At 39.6% G+C, this 16,990-nt stretch overlaps 1 long non-coding RNA gene across 1 annotated transcript; it reads left to right on the top strand.

Annotated features, from left to right (window-relative positions):
- The first annotated feature begins 1,506 nt into the window (after nt 1-1,506).
- On the top strand, nt 1,507-8,083 carry LOC112826916 (uncharacterized). The gene is made up of 3 exons (XR_003209077.2): nt 1,507-1,695; nt 4,752-4,946; nt 7,781-8,083. It is a non-coding gene; the product is annotated as an uncharacterized lncRNA (long non-coding RNA).
- Nucleotides 8,084-16,990: the final 8,907 nt, after the last annotated feature.

The raw sequence follows: 16,990 nt of genomic DNA, 5'->3' as shown, positions 1-16,990 counted from the left end.
AATCAGGGAGATCTAACTCAGCACCTAGGAGTATAACTTGAAATCTTTTTTTATGACACCAAGACAATTGCCAAGTTCCTATCAGCAGAAGCAGCAGCTCCTGTGTGGGCAGACCTCAATGGGAAGAGTGTGCACAACAATGCCCACTGCTTTTGGAAAGGGTTGTGGACAAAAGTCACAGGGAGCAGAGAAGAGAGTTTGGAAAGGCATGTTGCCCAGACACCCTGCCACATGGGCAAAAACAGGAAGAAAAAGAAAAATCATGGAGCCAAAATTGCTTTTAATAATGTAAAGGGCTGCGGTGCCTGGGGGGCTCAGTCGGTTAAGTGTCTGACTCTTGATGTCCACTCAGGTCATGAGCTCAGGGTCATGAGATGGAGCTCCTTGGGCTCTGCTATGAGCATGGAGTCTGCTTAAAGACTCTCTCTCTCCCTCTCCTTCTGCCCCCACTCTATCTCTCTCTCTCAAAAAAGAAAAGAAAAATGTGAAGGGCTATTACATAGGAATAGAACATATTAAGTTTGTGTTGCTCTAGTGGACAGAACATAGATCCATTGATTCAAGTGAATATAAAAATGATTTTCTAACAACCCACAAATGTACATGAGTGAAATGAATGGCCTAAGAGTTACTGAGGCCTCTGTTCTGGGAGATATTCAAGGTGACCCTGGTTAATAAAATGGAAGAGACAATCATAGTGGCTACTTATACATTTCTTGGAAGCTTATACTACCATTGTTCCTGTATTTATATTCTGATCCTATAAAAAGTCATTGGGACTGTAGGCATTAAAAGAGATGTTTGTCTAATCATTCAAATTGGAATTTGATAAATCAAATTTAAAAATATCTTTTATAGAGTACAGCACAGTTTAAACTTCCCATTTTGGGGAGGTGACAACAGTATTTACTGAAATGACTGGTGAATTTTATTTAAAAGAAGTATACTAGTTTCTGGGCGCCTGGGTGGCTCAGTTGGTTAAGCGACTGCCTTCGGCTCAGGTCATGATCCTGGAGTCCCGGGATCGAGTCCCACATCGGGCTCCCTGCTCAGCAGGGAGTCTGCTTCTCCCTCGGACCCTCCCCCCTCTCATGCTGTCTCTCATTCTCTCTCTCTCAAATAAATAAATAAAATCTTTAAAAATAAAATAAAATAAAATAAAAGAAGTATACTAGTTTCTCACAATTTACCATTTATTTTGGTAAATGGTTTAGTATTTATATATTCTGCATTATTTGTGTATTGAAGCTGAAATCTGTGGGGAAGGCAGGAGAGACAGAAGCAGTTCAAGCTTGTTTAACTTAAGTAAATACACTAAAATATAAGAATATAGTCATCAGTTCTGGATAATGGCAAAATAAGCCTTTATTCAAACATTCAGAATGCAATAAATTTCAATGTGTTATGGAATGTTTGTGTCCCCCTCAAGTTCACAGGCTAAAGCCCTCCCCACCACATAATGGCCCATTGTGACAGTATCTGGAGATGGACCCTTTGGGAGGTGATTAGGGTGACATGGGTCAGGTGGAGCCCTCAGGATGGGAGTAGTGTCTTTAGAAGAAGAGACACTGAGACTCACCTTCTGCCTCCCCCCACACCCAGCACACAGTAAGCAGAGGTTCTGTGTGCACACAGACACCTCACCAGGAACCAAAGCTAAAGCACCCTGACGTGGCAGCTGCAGGATCCAGAATGGTGAGAAAATAAGTTTCTGGTGTTTGAACCACCCAGTCTGTGCCATTTTGTTTTGGCAGTCCAAGCAAACTGAACTATTTTTAATTTTTTTAAGTCAAACTTGAAGCTGTTAAAGATAAACTGATGATCCATTAAAAATGCAAATGAACTTGGGGCACCTGGGTGGCTCAAGTCGGTTAAGCCTTGGACCCTTGATTTCAGCTCAGGTTGGGATCTCAGGGTCCTGAGATCAAGCCCCGCCTTGGGCTCTGTGCTCTGCTCGAGATTCTCTGTCTGCCCCCCACTCCCCACTCTCTCAAATAAATAAATAAATAAATAAATAAATAAAATATGTTTTTAAAAAATGCAAATGAATGTAAAGTACTAGAAGAAATCTCAAGCACAGAGTGTCATCCTCTACTGGGAACTGCAAACTCAGTTGCCCCAAGGGCCAGGCAGGGTCCACAGCAAGGAAGGGAGAGAGTGATAGACATCATTGCCATGTGTTCTGAAGCATCTCACCGTAGCATCATTCATTCTATTAGGCTCAAAAACAATTCTATTGGGATTTCTTTTTCTCATTCATAAAACTGCATCATGCATCCTTTCCATCCACTGTGTACAGCTGTCTTAGTCTAGTTTTCATATCTTCCCTTTGGACAGAGACATGGCCACAAGAAATATTTCACTTTTCTCCTAACTATAAGAAAAACAACAGCACAAGTCAATAACTGAAAATGTCATATGGTCAATGTCAGCCCAGGGAGCAGAGAGGTGGAGAGAACATGCCCAGTCTCAGAAAGATGCCTCTGCACATGGCATCACCATTGGGAGCACATGGACCAGAATTGGGAAAATTTACAATTTTTAAAGAGAGTCTGGAAATCCAGATTTTTATGTAAAATCGCCTGCTCTTTTAACTGAAACACCTAATTCAACTAAAACAATAACCATACTATGTGGACCCCACAGTGCTGTCAAAAATCGAAGCCTTATCATTTAGACCTTGAATTTGGTTGGACCAACATCACAGAAATTGTCTGTTAGTATTGTAAGAACAAATAAAAGCCAGAGAGACCAACAATAGGATTGTTGTTAAACCCTTGTTTGACTTGTTGATGGGTCTGTGGAATTCCTTAATCAGGCACTTATAACAGAATAAATAATGCATGTTTCTGGACCCTTTTTTAGTTTGGTTGAATGAGGATGGCATTACATGAATTCTTATACCATTATGTTCCTATAATCTCAGGCATAAATAGATCTCAGTTTCAAATGTACTGCATATCATTTGATTAAAATAAGACAGCCATTCCTCAAGGAAATTTCCAACAATTACCCAGGAAAGCCTCGTCTTAGCATGCTGACACTTGTAAAGTAAAAATTAGTTGTTTCATGGAAGCCCTGCTTTCATCTAGCCACGCTGCCCTGCCCAGATTCCTCTTTCTTGAAGTGCTCTCCTCAGCACTATGAGCCGCAAATCGTCTTGTCCCTCAGTTTTTAGTTTCCTTAATGCCACTGGTTTATAAAATACAAATGATGGAAAGACCATCTATTGAGTCACTGAATGCTATATTTTTAAGGCATCATGTTATAACAGATGTATATAATTGGGCCCATTTATTCTTTACAATAAATTACTCTTAACTAAAGAACATAGACACATACAAAATGATGGTTAAAATAAATCTCTGTTGTAATTCTATGAAGTCCCCCTAAAACAAATTTAAGAAGTACAAAGAACATTACTGAAAAGAAAATGTATTGGTTTTGAACAATATTTTTTTTAAAAAAGGCAGGATCATGAGATCGATATACACAAATCGAAAGAACACACCAAGTACATTATTTTAACTCTGTAACTAATGAGCGGACTAGGAAGATGCTACAGTTGGTTAGAAGTGGAATTCAAAACATGAAGCACACACATATCAGTCAAAGGGAGCAGAATCTGCCACCTCAAAATATACCTCTTGGGCATACTGATTTTTTTTTTTAGGCTGATTATTTTTGAGACTACAGACACAGGAAAATCTCAGAAAACAGAGCAGAAGTAAGGAACATTTTTGTAAGGAATATTTACAGTTATAAGGCATATCTATAAGGATGTCTCCCTCTCTGTTTCAGGAAGAGGAGCATGCTCAGTCTCTAGAAACTCTTATCAATGGAGAAGGCACTGACTTAGATCTGCATACATCCTACCCCTATTTCCTTTGCTTCTCCTGGGTGACCTCCCATTAACACCCGTGTACCATCCCTACTCCCTGCCAAGATCTGCCTTTGTCGTTTTTTTTTTTTTTAACTGGGTATTTTATTTACTTGTACTTAAACCTATAAACCAATCAGCCAAACTGGTACTATTATCATGATACATTAAAATACAAAACATCTCTCTACAAATACTAGAATAATGAACAAATTACCAGTTCTAGTAAAACATCACAAGGGACAGAGGAAATCAATGAAGCACATTATAGCTTAACCCTTCACCGTTAACAATTGAGGTTATTAACAAGAAAAGCCTCACAATCTCATAAATACAAATTATCCTTCATCACACGTCTTTGTATCTTCACTTCCTATTCTTGAGGTTAGAGTTTAGAGCCTAAAGAGATCCACATTAGGATTGTATCCAGTCAGACCTGGTGCCCCCAAGCCTGGAACAATCAGCTCCAGAACTGTGGAGAGGAATCCCGGCAGCCCCAGATCCAGTTCCAGCAAAATTCCATCAGCGATTTGGAGTCCATCTTAGAAACTTCTGGGGAAAGCCATAGTGTAATACAACAATCTGCTAAGTATTTTAGTACCCAGCAAATAATGGATTTGTTCCCAAATTACTCTGTGAACATAGAGCCTGAAGATGTGTGACGATAAGTATATTATTCAATCTCAATTTGGGCGGTGGCTGTATTACTTCTCCTAGGCTTTGTCTTTTAGGGTCCTATAGATCTCTGCCTCGATATTCTGTTTCCCATTATTATTACTGTGTCCACTGAGGGGTTACGATCGAAGTCAAAGAGGTTTCAGTATCGTTGGCTGCTATGGACAACATGATCTGCCTTTGTCTTTAACTGCAGGCGGTATTCAAGGTGATGACTTGGGCCATCAGGGAGTTACTCCGCTTTCCTGCTTTCCTGAATATCTCCCATGTATACTGGAGGTATACATGCTACGAAGCCACTTTGTTTTTCTCCTGTGAATCTTCCATTACAGGGGGTCCTAGCCAAGAACACAGAGGTATAGAGGGAAAAATTTTTTCCACTACCACACAGGTAAATTAGAAATGCTCAAATGAATTTACAAATGGATGGAAAACTGGCTTTTTTCATGGCAGTGGGGAGTGTCCCAGAATCAGTGTCCCTTCTAGAGACAGAATCATTTGCATTTCTACGGACAGAGGTCACTTTAATTACTGTCAGTTATCTGCAATTTATGTAGTTCTACCAATTCACAAAAGGACTACACAGATAACCTGGAAGATTATCCTGTAATACAAGGGAAACTGTCTTTATTTTTCCTTCCCCCATTTCTTTTTTTTTTTTTAAGATTTTATTTATTTGACAGAGAGAGGCACAGCAAGAGAGGGAACATAATCAGAGGGAGCTGCAGAGGAAGGAGCAGATCCCCAGCCAAGCAGGGAGCCCAATGTGGGGCTCGATCCCAGGATGCTAGGATCATGACCTGAGCTGAAGGCAGACACCTAACGACTGAGCCACCCAGGTGCTCCTCTTCCCCCCCCATTTCAAAATCTTTCACTGGCAGTGTCTTTCCTGACAGTGAAGGATCTCTATGTGCCTGCAGCTGATGCCCACACTCCGTGACCTGCCAGCCTGCTGGGTCCCAGTCCAGCTCAGACAGCCCCTCATGCCGACCTTCACATTAGTTTTATCTCCCTTCAAACAAGATGAACGGCGTCCATGTTACGGGATTTTATATATGTTCTTTGCTAAAACCAAATCATGGTGAAGAATCAATGGGACAACCCCCACCGCCTCCCCCCACACCCCACACATACAGGCTCTGGAGTAGGACCCTTCAGTTCTATTCCCGGAGACGACACTCTTCTGCACTGCACCATATTACGGTGAAAGTTCAGTTACGTAGCATCTGTACACTGTCCGCAGGGGAAAAAAAAGGAAAAAAAAAAAAGGATCAAAGTTTCAGATAATTCTACATTCCCTTTTTGCCAAGACCTTAAATGCTACCTGTAAGCTGAATAGAAAAGTTAGTGTGTTTTCTTTCTTTCCTTCTCTCCCTCTTTTTCTTCATTTCCTTTTCTCTTTCTTTTGAAGTCCTCTAAAGCAAACCAAGAAGAGGGGAGGGATTTGGCAATAGGTCAGTTAATTTCATAAATGTGGACAAATTAGCAAGCTGAATTGTCCAGATTGACCGTTTTGACTGATTAAATTAAATCAAGGAAATGGCCAGTTCTCCACTTTACTTGGTGGTGTAGGCAAGTACAGCCTCAGGTGTAACTATGTTGTTCCTGCTTAGAAAATCATCACCGGGAAAAGAGGTAGGGAGGAAACAGCACACAATTCCAAACACAAGCCAAGCACTAGCATCTAGTACTTTACAGTTGTCATGCCCTTTTATATTTTTAGGTTTGTTTGTACCTTTGATTTCAGCCTTTTCCTAAAAATAGAAAAAATAAATTCGCTTTATGTACCAGAAGCAAAATAAGTTTTTTTTTTTTAAATCAGGAAAATGAGGTAAGTGATATTAATTTTTTTTTAAGTAAAAAGCCAGAAACAAAGTTAATCCACAAAATTTGCCTGTGAGGTCATTGTCCTTCCTAACGGGGAGCTTCAAGGTCAACCATAATTTTCAGCAGTGGAGGGAAAGTGGAAGATACTGGCAGTTTTCAAAAGCACAGTCCCTGTGTAAGAAGCAAGCCAGCTGATTTGAAATGAAAGCGATCGCCTATAAATACTAAAGAAAATAATTTTCGGAGTTCCTCTCCGAAGGAAGACACTGTGTGTGACCTAATGACTATCATCTTTAAAAACAAGTTTCTAGGGTGGTTTCTAAAAATACCCTTCCAGATAAAGCAATATCACTGCAAAGTCTGACTTAGCAAAACGTCTTTAGGGAAAAGAGGAGAAAGGGTAGTAAATGATGTCAGATATGAAGGTCTCTGCTGACTTAACCCAGGAATCATTCTGGAACAGCTGGGGCAGCATGGGTTTTAATTTGTACCTCTTCTGTATTTTGTCTTTGTATGTCTTTGTTCAGTTTTTAAACCAAGACTTAACTCTTCTGTGTTTTTTCTTAAGTGGCTGACAAAATCAAACCCTTAAGATTACCATTGTAATCTTGCATACACCGCTGTAGAGTATCTTAATGATATCCTTAATATTCTGTCCTAACCACTGGAGAGAGAACATAGGTTTCAGTAGAACTGTTTGTCAATATCAACAAACAAGTCTTCTCTTTAATAAATTCCAAACTCTTTCTTCCTCCTGTTACCAAATTTGCCAAGTAACTAGTCTCCATTCCTCCACCTGCATTCATGTCCTGCTCTCCTGTCACCTGGTTTTTGTTGTCTGCGCACCACCAAACTCATCAGGAAACAGCCTCCCATGACCAAGGTGATGGACATTTTCCTTACTGTATACTTAAACCCTCTGGTCCTTCTGCTCCTATCGCCAACACCTTCCCTGATCCTCCTCATTACTCGTGGCTCCCTTTCTCTCTCTCTACTCATCCTGTGAAGGGCATCGTTCCCTGTGAATCCATCTTCAGCCCACACTTGTCTTAATGCTACCTAGTCAGCCAAGGGCTTAGCATGAAACAGGCGGGCAAACTCCCACAGCTTTAAATTACTGAGGAGCGTTTCTAAGGTACAATCTACGAAGGGGTAGGCAGGGGTTAGGGAAATCAACAGAGGGTAGTTGAGAACTGTGAGGCGCGCAACCCCAAGAGGACCTCAATCACCCGTAGGTCTGAAGGAGTCTGGGAAAGAGAGGTTAGGGGGACTCCCAGAGGGAGCTGTGGTCTTTGACAGAGAATTATAGTCAATCTTCAGTGATTCACTGACCCAGTAGGGGGGCAGCTCAGGAAATAAATATGTATTCACCTCATTCTATCTCCTGATTTTTCCCAGTGTCTCTCATTGGCAGACTGCAAAACCCAGAGGGCAGGAGAGCCCACTGCTTTGGTCCACTCGGGCAGTGTGGTTGGGACCAGAACAGTGACAAGGCTGATCTGAAGAACAAATAGAAGGCATGAAGCTACAATATACACTCCCTGGATGATCGCATGCATTCCTGTAATTTTGACTACAACCTATACACAGATGACCCCATACCATCAACTGCACACCAGTGGCTCCCAAAGCTGAGTGCACCTTATAATCACTTGGGAATTCTTTTTTTTTCTTATTAAAAAATAAAAACAAATAAAACCACGTCCATGTCCTATCCATGACAATTTTTATTTAGTTGATAGGAAGCTTAGCCTGGGCTTTCGTAATTTTTTAAAAGTTCCCTAATGAGCAATTATTGTTGAGAACCAATTTTTGGCCTAGTATCTGTAACATGTTTCAAGACTACTTATGCAACTGCCTGCAAAAACTCTCCCCTTGATTTCCAATATGCATTGCAACTGTACAAACGAAACATGTTATTTTCCTTCAAATAGATTTCCACCATTAACCTGTTTTTGTCTTGGTCGGTACAGTACTGTGCAGCCAGATTCTCAAAATAGAAACCTAGATTCACCAACGACCTAAAAGTTGTTCGCAGTTCTCTGGAGTCATGATGGTCTTTCTTACTGTTAGCTGCACTGCCCTTTCCTTTGTATAAGTAAACTCCGCCGCCGCCCTTAAAATGTGACTATCACCTCGAGGTGGTCACAACGGCTCTTTCACTACAACTCTTAAGGTGCTTTCAAATTTTTATTCAACATTGTTACCTACAAATGATGTTCCTAAAAGTATAATTAAATTTATCATGTGTTCCCCAAAGGAGTTATAAACCAAATTGTACACATTAAAAATCATTGACATTAATTCCAATTTATACTGATTGTGAAATAAATTAATTTTATAAATTTAAATTTATAAAAATACAAAGAAGATACTGTTTTTACATGTTTTAAGTTATTTGATAAGGTAATTATGTATACTATTTCTGCTTCAGGTAAAGAAAAGTTTTTACTGCTAAAACTGTTGAGACGCCATTGTTCTCAGTTGTGAGATCAGGAAAAAGCAGGGAAGAGATGCTTTAAGGGCAAAAGAGCTGAGGAGTGATCCACTGGGTTCTTTCTTCTGGTTTAATCCTCACCACATCAAAACTGGTTCAAGCCTGTGGTGCATTTACCCAGCAACAGGTTTCTGAAAGAGACAACAGGATAGGTAGGGGAGAACACGGCAGTCCCTCTTCATTCACGCTGAAATGTTAGCCAATCATCTAATTTCCCCCAAAATCCAACACAGCACAAGAACCTTTAGATTTATCTATTTTGTAAACCAACACTTCAAAACTATAGAGTAATTAAGAACACAGATTGATGGGAAGTAGAAAATCTTGGCATTACTCTTAATTAAAAAAAAAAAAATACTGATCCATTTAGATGCGGCATCTAAAGTAACCAAATTCAGAGAGAAAGAAAGCAGAAGGGTAGCTGACAGGCTGAGGGGAGGAGGCAGGGGAAGTTGTTACAATGGGTAGACAGTTTCAGTTTTGCAAGATGAAAATTTCTGCCTATCTGCTGCCAAACAATGTGAATATAATTAGTACTACTGAACCATGCACTTACAAATGATTTAGATGGTAAATTTTGTGTTATGGGTTTTTTACCAAAATAATCAAACAATCTTGAACAAAAAGACATCACAGCACATGGACTCTTTCCTAAATAAACCTAAACCAGTTAAGTATATCATTCAGTGGTCAAAAATTTCTGTGATGATCTTAGTTGCTCTTTTACAAATTCTGTAAGACTACATTTTTTTTTTTAATCTGAATCTCTGCTCTCTCCTATAGGACTTTCTAGAGTTTTCAGTGGCAGCAACTAGTTCTTGTTGATCTTGGTAACCCCAACACCTAGCACCATGCATACTGCACAGTAGACCCTCAAAGATGTCAAGACTGAATGAATGGGTGAATGATTCAGATTTAAAACATCAATCCATATTCCTCAGAAACTTTTACAAACACAGCTATGAATGCTTGTTCATTTGACACTTTTCATAGCTATTTCAGGCCATGATGATGTGGATAGTCACTAACCACAAACCGGAGTGGGCCTGAAGGATGTTAGGTGATTATGGATCTCCCTATAATGTCATGTTTGTTTGGTTGTTTTTTGTGAAAGCAACTGTTTCTCCAGCCATACTGAACACATGCCCCAGGCATCATTCCAGGTGATTTTACACAGTCTACTTGTTAATCTAACCTTCATGTTAACCCTAAGAGGTAACCATTCTTCTCCCAAAGAGGGAATTGAAGAACAGAGAAGAACAGAGAAGAACAGAGAAAGGTTGTCCAAGGTTACAGAACCAAAAAGTGGATGACCTTCAATTTTTTATATAAACATACTGAAAGTATAAATCAGTGTGATGAATTTTTCAAAGTAAATTCAGTGTAGTTAGAAGCAAATAAAAAAAAAAAAGATAAAGTCTCACTCTCATCCTAGAAGTTTCCCTCAGACCCCTACACCATTACACTGACCCCTAAAGGTAAACCACTTCTCACTTTTATCATGGCAGTATGCTCACGCTTGTGGTTGAATTTTAAATAAATGCCCTGTATAGAGTACAGTCTTTTGTTTCTGACTTCAGTCACTCAAGTATGTTTGAGTTTCATCATGTTGTGGGGTGTGTAGCAAGAGTTCCTTCATTTTTATTGCCTTACAGCATTCCATTCTATCGATATACCACAATTCATCCATTCTATTGTTGATGGACATCAGGACTCTCTCCCATTTAGGACTAGCCCAAATAATGCTGTCATAGTCATTTTGCACATGTCCTGTAGTGCACGTATTTATACATTTCTGCTGTATAAGTACCTTGGAGTAAAAGTATTGGGTTGTAGGACATCTTGAATTTTACTTCAAATAATTTTACTCAATTCCAGGGCTTTTGGACAACTCTGTGCATACCCTTAGGTTTTACTACAGGCCTCAGGCATAACTTAATACTTTAGCCATTTAATCATTTACAAATACATTTAACTATCTGGTGCACGTGCATGCATGTATGAGACAGAGGGAGAGAGAGAGAAGTGATAGAGCTCATTATGTATGAAGCACATGAAAGTCCTGGGGTAGAATAACAAAAATAAAACCACCCGAGCCGGTTCCTTACCTTCATGGAGCTTCACAATCCAATAGTTTGATTCAACAAGAGGCAAAAAACAAGAAGAGATTTAGCATTTCTAAAATTCCTGTCATTCAAGTCAATCGTACTAGCTTAAACAAATTGAAATGACAAAAAAATTTTTTTTGAGCATGTCAGACTCCCTTACTTTTATATAAACTGAACTATTTAATCCCACTTGTTCCCTGTTGTTAAACCCAAGAGAATCTTTATGTCTGAGGTGCTTCTTAGGGTAAATTCCCCTCAATACCAAGAACTTGGGTATTGCAGATTGCCAATGATTCAAGGTTTTCCATCATCTTAAAGAGATAGTGTAACATATTCAGTAGAAGGACCAGTAAATGGTGGGTCCAAAGAATTACAACCACCTGATTTGGTCATGGCTCTGTCACAGCCAGGATGTGTGACCTCTCATTACCCACTGGAATTTTCTGGGCCTCTGTTCCATGTGTAAAAGAATGAACGCTAAGAGATGCTTCTAGCTCATGCATTCCACACTTCAGTTTATGGCTTACGGTTCTTGGATTATTTGAATTACGATGCAAAAATTCCACTCTTAGAGAAACTATTTATAATACCCTCAACTAACAAAGTCCTTTAACAGAAAATCTGACTGGGTTCATTTTAGAATATACTGCATAATATTTTAAAATTGAAATAAACTTCTAATACTTTCAGTAACTAAAAGTCCATATGTACCTGTTAACCCATTTTATTTAATACAGATTAGGAAGGTCTAATGAGCAATTAATACCCAACTTTTCTTACTCATCATGTAATTATTTTATCATCTTTGGGATTAAATGTCTCAACCAAGGCTGCACACATTAAGTGGACAACAAAGAAACACCTAAAATTTGAATGTCAGTTACAGCACACGCATAAAAATAGTATATCCGCTTCTGTATCTTCAGCACTCATAAAGATGATTTTTCCTACATATTTTTTTTCTGGATGCCATCTTCATTCAATAAAAAACACATTTCTGAAGCATTAGTGAGAGTTGCTCTTTATGCCAGTCAGTAATTCACATCATCTGCAAAAAACATGTTTGGATCCTTCGACACCCTTTAGAGATGAAAGGAAGGAATTTTTGTGCTAAAAGGGCTTCATGTGCCCAAATCATGCAAATTCGCTCCGCCACTTCCTAAGATTTGCAGATGTGTAGATTGCTTCCGTTTTTGTTTTTGTTTTTTGTTTTTTTTAAGAGTAGGTATACAACGGTATGAATCTCAAATCAGCTTTTGTCCCACCTCACGGTTCTTCAAATGATGATAACTGATTTATTACTGAGACATTGTGAAATTCTGAATGGAGTCTAATCTTCCATTTTAATCTTTTATGAGGCGACTGGGTAAAAATAAATTACAAATGCAAAAGATGTGTGTCAGGGTATGTCTGCACACATGTTTACATAACATATGCATATATGACACAGTGATGGACATCAGACCTCTTGGAGAGTGGAGCGACTTGAAAGAAACCTTCAGATTTGGCAAAGAATAGGAAAGAAATTGTGTTTCACAAAATCTGGACAGCATCACAGGGTTCTACAAAGTGCCTGGTACATGGAAGACAATTACATGTTTTTTTATTATCACAAAATCCTGGGATCACTCTCTCTGGAAGCACATGGAATAAAGAGGGAATGTTGTAAGTTATTAGATTTCGTAGGCCTATTGTTTGCACTTATTTTTTATATAATATACATATAATGACTTCACCCATTTGAAGGGAAATCACCTTTCTAAGATACCAGAGAACCATTTAATTCTATGGAAGAAATGTTGTTTTGGAAGATATCCACCACGTCTTGGAAATAAACTGTCACTCTGTCTCCTAGTGGGTCTGTGGTGGCCCTTCAAATCACAGCCCTTTCCTTAACAAATACAAAATGATAGAATGCTGTGGGGTTTAAAAGCCACTTCAGTGAAAAATAGTAAGACCACAGTGCTTGAGTAAAAGCATGACAAACCATGTGCACGTTGGTGATACTGACTTGCCATGAGGATATGGATGAATTCTGACTGCCCAGAAGCCATCCTGGCCTGAGCAAAAGATCATAATGCCTTTGTGTTTCTTTCCCAAAGAAAGAATTAAAATGCAGTGGAATCCCCCGGACCCCTTTCTACATTTTCTGAGTAGGTCCTTTCCTGTCTTCTCCTATATAGCCATTCACACTGTTCAGCAACTTTCTGGGTCATGAATAAAATCCACAAAACTGATAGGAACCTACAGTGTGCTCTTTGTAACTGGAAACAAGGTTTTGGGGGAACATATAGTGGGAAAGGCACACAGAACGGCTCACATTGGATAACCGTTTTCTCTCTGGCCTGGAGCATACCTACCCTCCAGTTTTCTGAAGGAATCCCCAAGCATTCCCACTGCACCCTTCCCTGGGACCAGCAAGCAGAAGCCATGAGTAAGCAAGGGCAAGAGCTGAGGATCATGGTCCTTTCTCCAGAGGGGGAGGCACACTAGGGATGCTCCCTTTCTAACAGTGGTTCTTGAGCAGCTCTGCTGTTAAATGGGGTTTGAACTGGAATCACTTTTGTGGTGGGGAATGCAATTCTCTATCCCTCCTTGAACGTACATAAAAAGTATCAGTAATAAACAGAAAAACTTAAACCCATTTTTTTCCCTCATTTTAATTTTATTGATACCTGTAATACCCCTCTACACTTAGCTCACAGGATGGACTCACTTAATCCTACATCAAAAACTATGAGTTTAAATTGAAAATATACCACCTTTTCTAATGGCGCCACCAGTGAGGATCTCATCGATTCATTGTTAAATGCTCAATAATCAAATAATCAATATTACTCCAGTGACAGACTCTTTCACTCTAAGAATATTATAAACACAAACTACTGCAGAAAAAAAAAAGTGGTAAATTGGGGTTTCTTCAAATTCAGCAGGAATTTGACAAACATTTCATGCCACACTATTTTGGGGCTAAATATTGCTATTGAATATTTTTGGTCTTCTAAAGCTAAACCTTTCTTTGCCAAAAATGTCAACCACCTCATTTAAGCATCTTTTTAAAAACCCATGTTTCTTTCTAGCATGTCCTCAAAGACTTCTGGCCTAAAATAGAAATGCACAGAAATCTCTTCCAAGAATTCTTTCCCAGAAGTACAAGTCTCACCTGCTGCTTCCCTTTTTTTCCTCAGGCTGTCTTGGTTTCTGTGGCTGGAATTCTTTCAACTGCTCCTAGATGACTAATGACACCTAAGCACCAAGCCAAGGGTCTCCTCTAGGCCATCATTAACCTTGGGCCTCCATAGCAGCTCCCATGGCTGGGTCATGGGAGGTCGGCCTCCTACAAATCTCACCTACATTGGCCTCCATGGATCTTAAATTTCCCAGTTTATCTTGTCTCACTCTTTTTAACTTCCTCTTACCGACTTTATTAGTCTTTCTACCCCCCAGGCCCCCACATTTTACTTTCTATGTGCTAATTCACTCAGTGAGTGTACCTATGACTTTACATTTACGTGTCTGGTATTCCTGCCCCATCTAACTGTCTAGATAGAAACCCCTTTGGATAATAACTGATTGTCATCCCAAACCCAATGTGTTCCAATGTGAACACATCATCTTTCTCCAAAAACTGACTTCCCTTTAAAATTAACAATCGATTTCTGCCTATGGAGTCGTTGCTCTTTTAAGTTCATTTTGGAATCCTCATTCTTTATCCACATTTCCCCCAATAATATCATCCCAACCCATTAATGTTTTTCTTTGCATCTTTAAAAAATGATTTGTGTTGGGGCACTTGGGTGGCTCAGTCAGTTAGGTGTCCAACTCTTGATTTTGGCCCAGGTCGTGGTCTCCAGGTCCTGGGACAGAGCCCTGCATCAGGCTCCATGCTCAGCTTGGAGCCTACTTGAGACTCTCTCTCTCTCCCTCTGCCCCACCCCCCAACTCACACTCACTTGGGCTCTTTCTCTCCCTCTCTCTAAAAAAAAAAAAAAAAGCAAACAAGATTTGTGTTGAACCATTTCTCTCTATTCCTACAGCTACCCCCTCATAACTGATCACCATAGTTCTGTAATTCCACATTTACATTATTACACGATTCTCCTGCCAAAACCATTTTGCCTTCCAAAACCTACCAGTCTTCCCTCAATAACCTGGCAGCACCTCCTAGATCCTATGGCTTCAATTCTAAATCCTCTCTTGTGCGAATCAAGCATGCTCTCAGCTAAGGTTGTTCTGATTCTGTGTGGTTAAAAATTGTCACATTGGAAATAAACACAGTAGAGTCTTTATTATATGTCTTTACACATGCTATTTTTTAGAAATTTTTTTTAGCTGAGTGATAATTTCATATGCTTCTGTATAAAAATGATTTATTACCATAAATTTAATTTGCGTTTTAACGACTCAATCCTTGTATCTTTTAGCAGTTTCACAAATAGTTTCTATGAAGAAAACCAGCCTCTTCATATTTATCTGTTTATCATTCCTATTTCATTATCTTCATAACCCGTTCCCTAAACCAGACATGAAACCTAGAACATCTCCCATTATTTCTTATGCTCAATCACTAGGCAAGAATGTAATTCAGGAGCCGCCAACATATTTTAATGCTTTTAACTTTTTTCTCTTACCACAGTCTGATGTGAAATTCACTCCATCTACCAATCAGTCCATCTTTCATCTTCCTGGGCTCATTACCAGGGCCACTGAGGCCAGCCCTCCATTTCCCCCACTTCTCCCACACACCTTTCTCTGAGCCCTCGAGCTGCTCGAGCTGCCCGAGCTGCCCATTCAAGCAGCTCCTCCCTTCTCCCCTGTCAGGCTCTTTTAACACATTGCCTCCTGAGCTGACTTCATTCTGCTCTCATTACTTCAAGCATCTGCATTACCTAACTCAAATCCAGATGGACTTACTTACATGCTCTTACATTTTCATCCTGCTCACTCCTTTATTGGCCCCTTCCATATCTGAAACCCCTTGAATAAAGGTTATCTTGTAATTAATTAGTAGCAAGTTAAAGTAAAGGAGGTTCATTAGTTTATTTCATCTAGTCAACAATATTGGAGCCTATTATTAATCAATAAATACCATATGGCACTGGAAATAGCCTCAGGTTAATAGTATTCTAGAAGATTAGAGATACAATGTAGTCAAATAAGTATATCCTTATATTCTTAGGTCGAGAAAGATACTCAAATTTAAGGAACACTGCCCAAAGCTTATTTCATCCAAAGACTGATAAGCAAATATGTTTAACAGAAGGTTGCTCCTCCCCAGCTGCTCAGGCTCTCCTATCCAGATCCCCATACCGTGGCCCCCAACCCCACATGTTTCAGGCAGCATATCAGCTAATGAAACAGATTGTCCTAAGGCTCATGGCATTTCCTGTTGGCTGTCTAAACACTTTTGTAAATCAAATGCTCTAGATGGGTAGGTTAAATTCAACCTCAGTATAAGTGTGGCTACAGAGAAGACCCACTACAAAAACATCTAAATTCTTTTTTTTTAAGATTTTATTTATTTATTTGAGAGAGAGAATGAGATAGAGAGCATGAGAGGGGGGAGGCTCAGAGGGAGAAGCAGACTCGGGAGCCCGATGTGGGACTCGATCCCGGGACTCCAGGATCATGACCTGAGCCGAAGGCAGTCGCTTAAATCAACTAAGCCACCCAGGTGCCCCCAAAACATCTAAATTCGTAAGAGAATCTAGGTTCCGCTTGGAAAATCCGGCTTTACTATGAAATGACAACCGGTTTGAATACTTCTGTCTCAGTGTGACTTATCTGTGTTCCCACAAAGCACACTGCATTTTTATAATGGAGAATTTATCTCTTTGTATTATAATGAGATTCGTATATATAGGTCTTCCCTACCAGTTTTTTTTTTTAAGATTGTATTTATTCAATTTTAGAGAGAGAAAGTGTGGGGAGGGGCTGGGAAGAGAGAGAGAGGGATAAGCAGACTCCAAGTTGAGCATGGAGCCCTATGCAGGGATCGATCTC

The sequence above is a fragment of the Callorhinus ursinus genome, unplaced genomic scaffold (genome assembly GCF_003265705.2).
Source record: "Callorhinus ursinus isolate GAN/ISIS: 27379988/994484 unplaced genomic scaffold, GSC_fseal_2.0 scaffold7, whole genome shotgun sequence".
NCBI classification, from domain to species: domain Eukaryota; kingdom Metazoa; phylum Chordata; class Mammalia; order Carnivora; family Otariidae; genus Callorhinus; species Callorhinus ursinus.
Note: the sequence above shows the minus strand (reverse complement) of the source record. Positions and strands in the feature narration are given on the sequence as shown.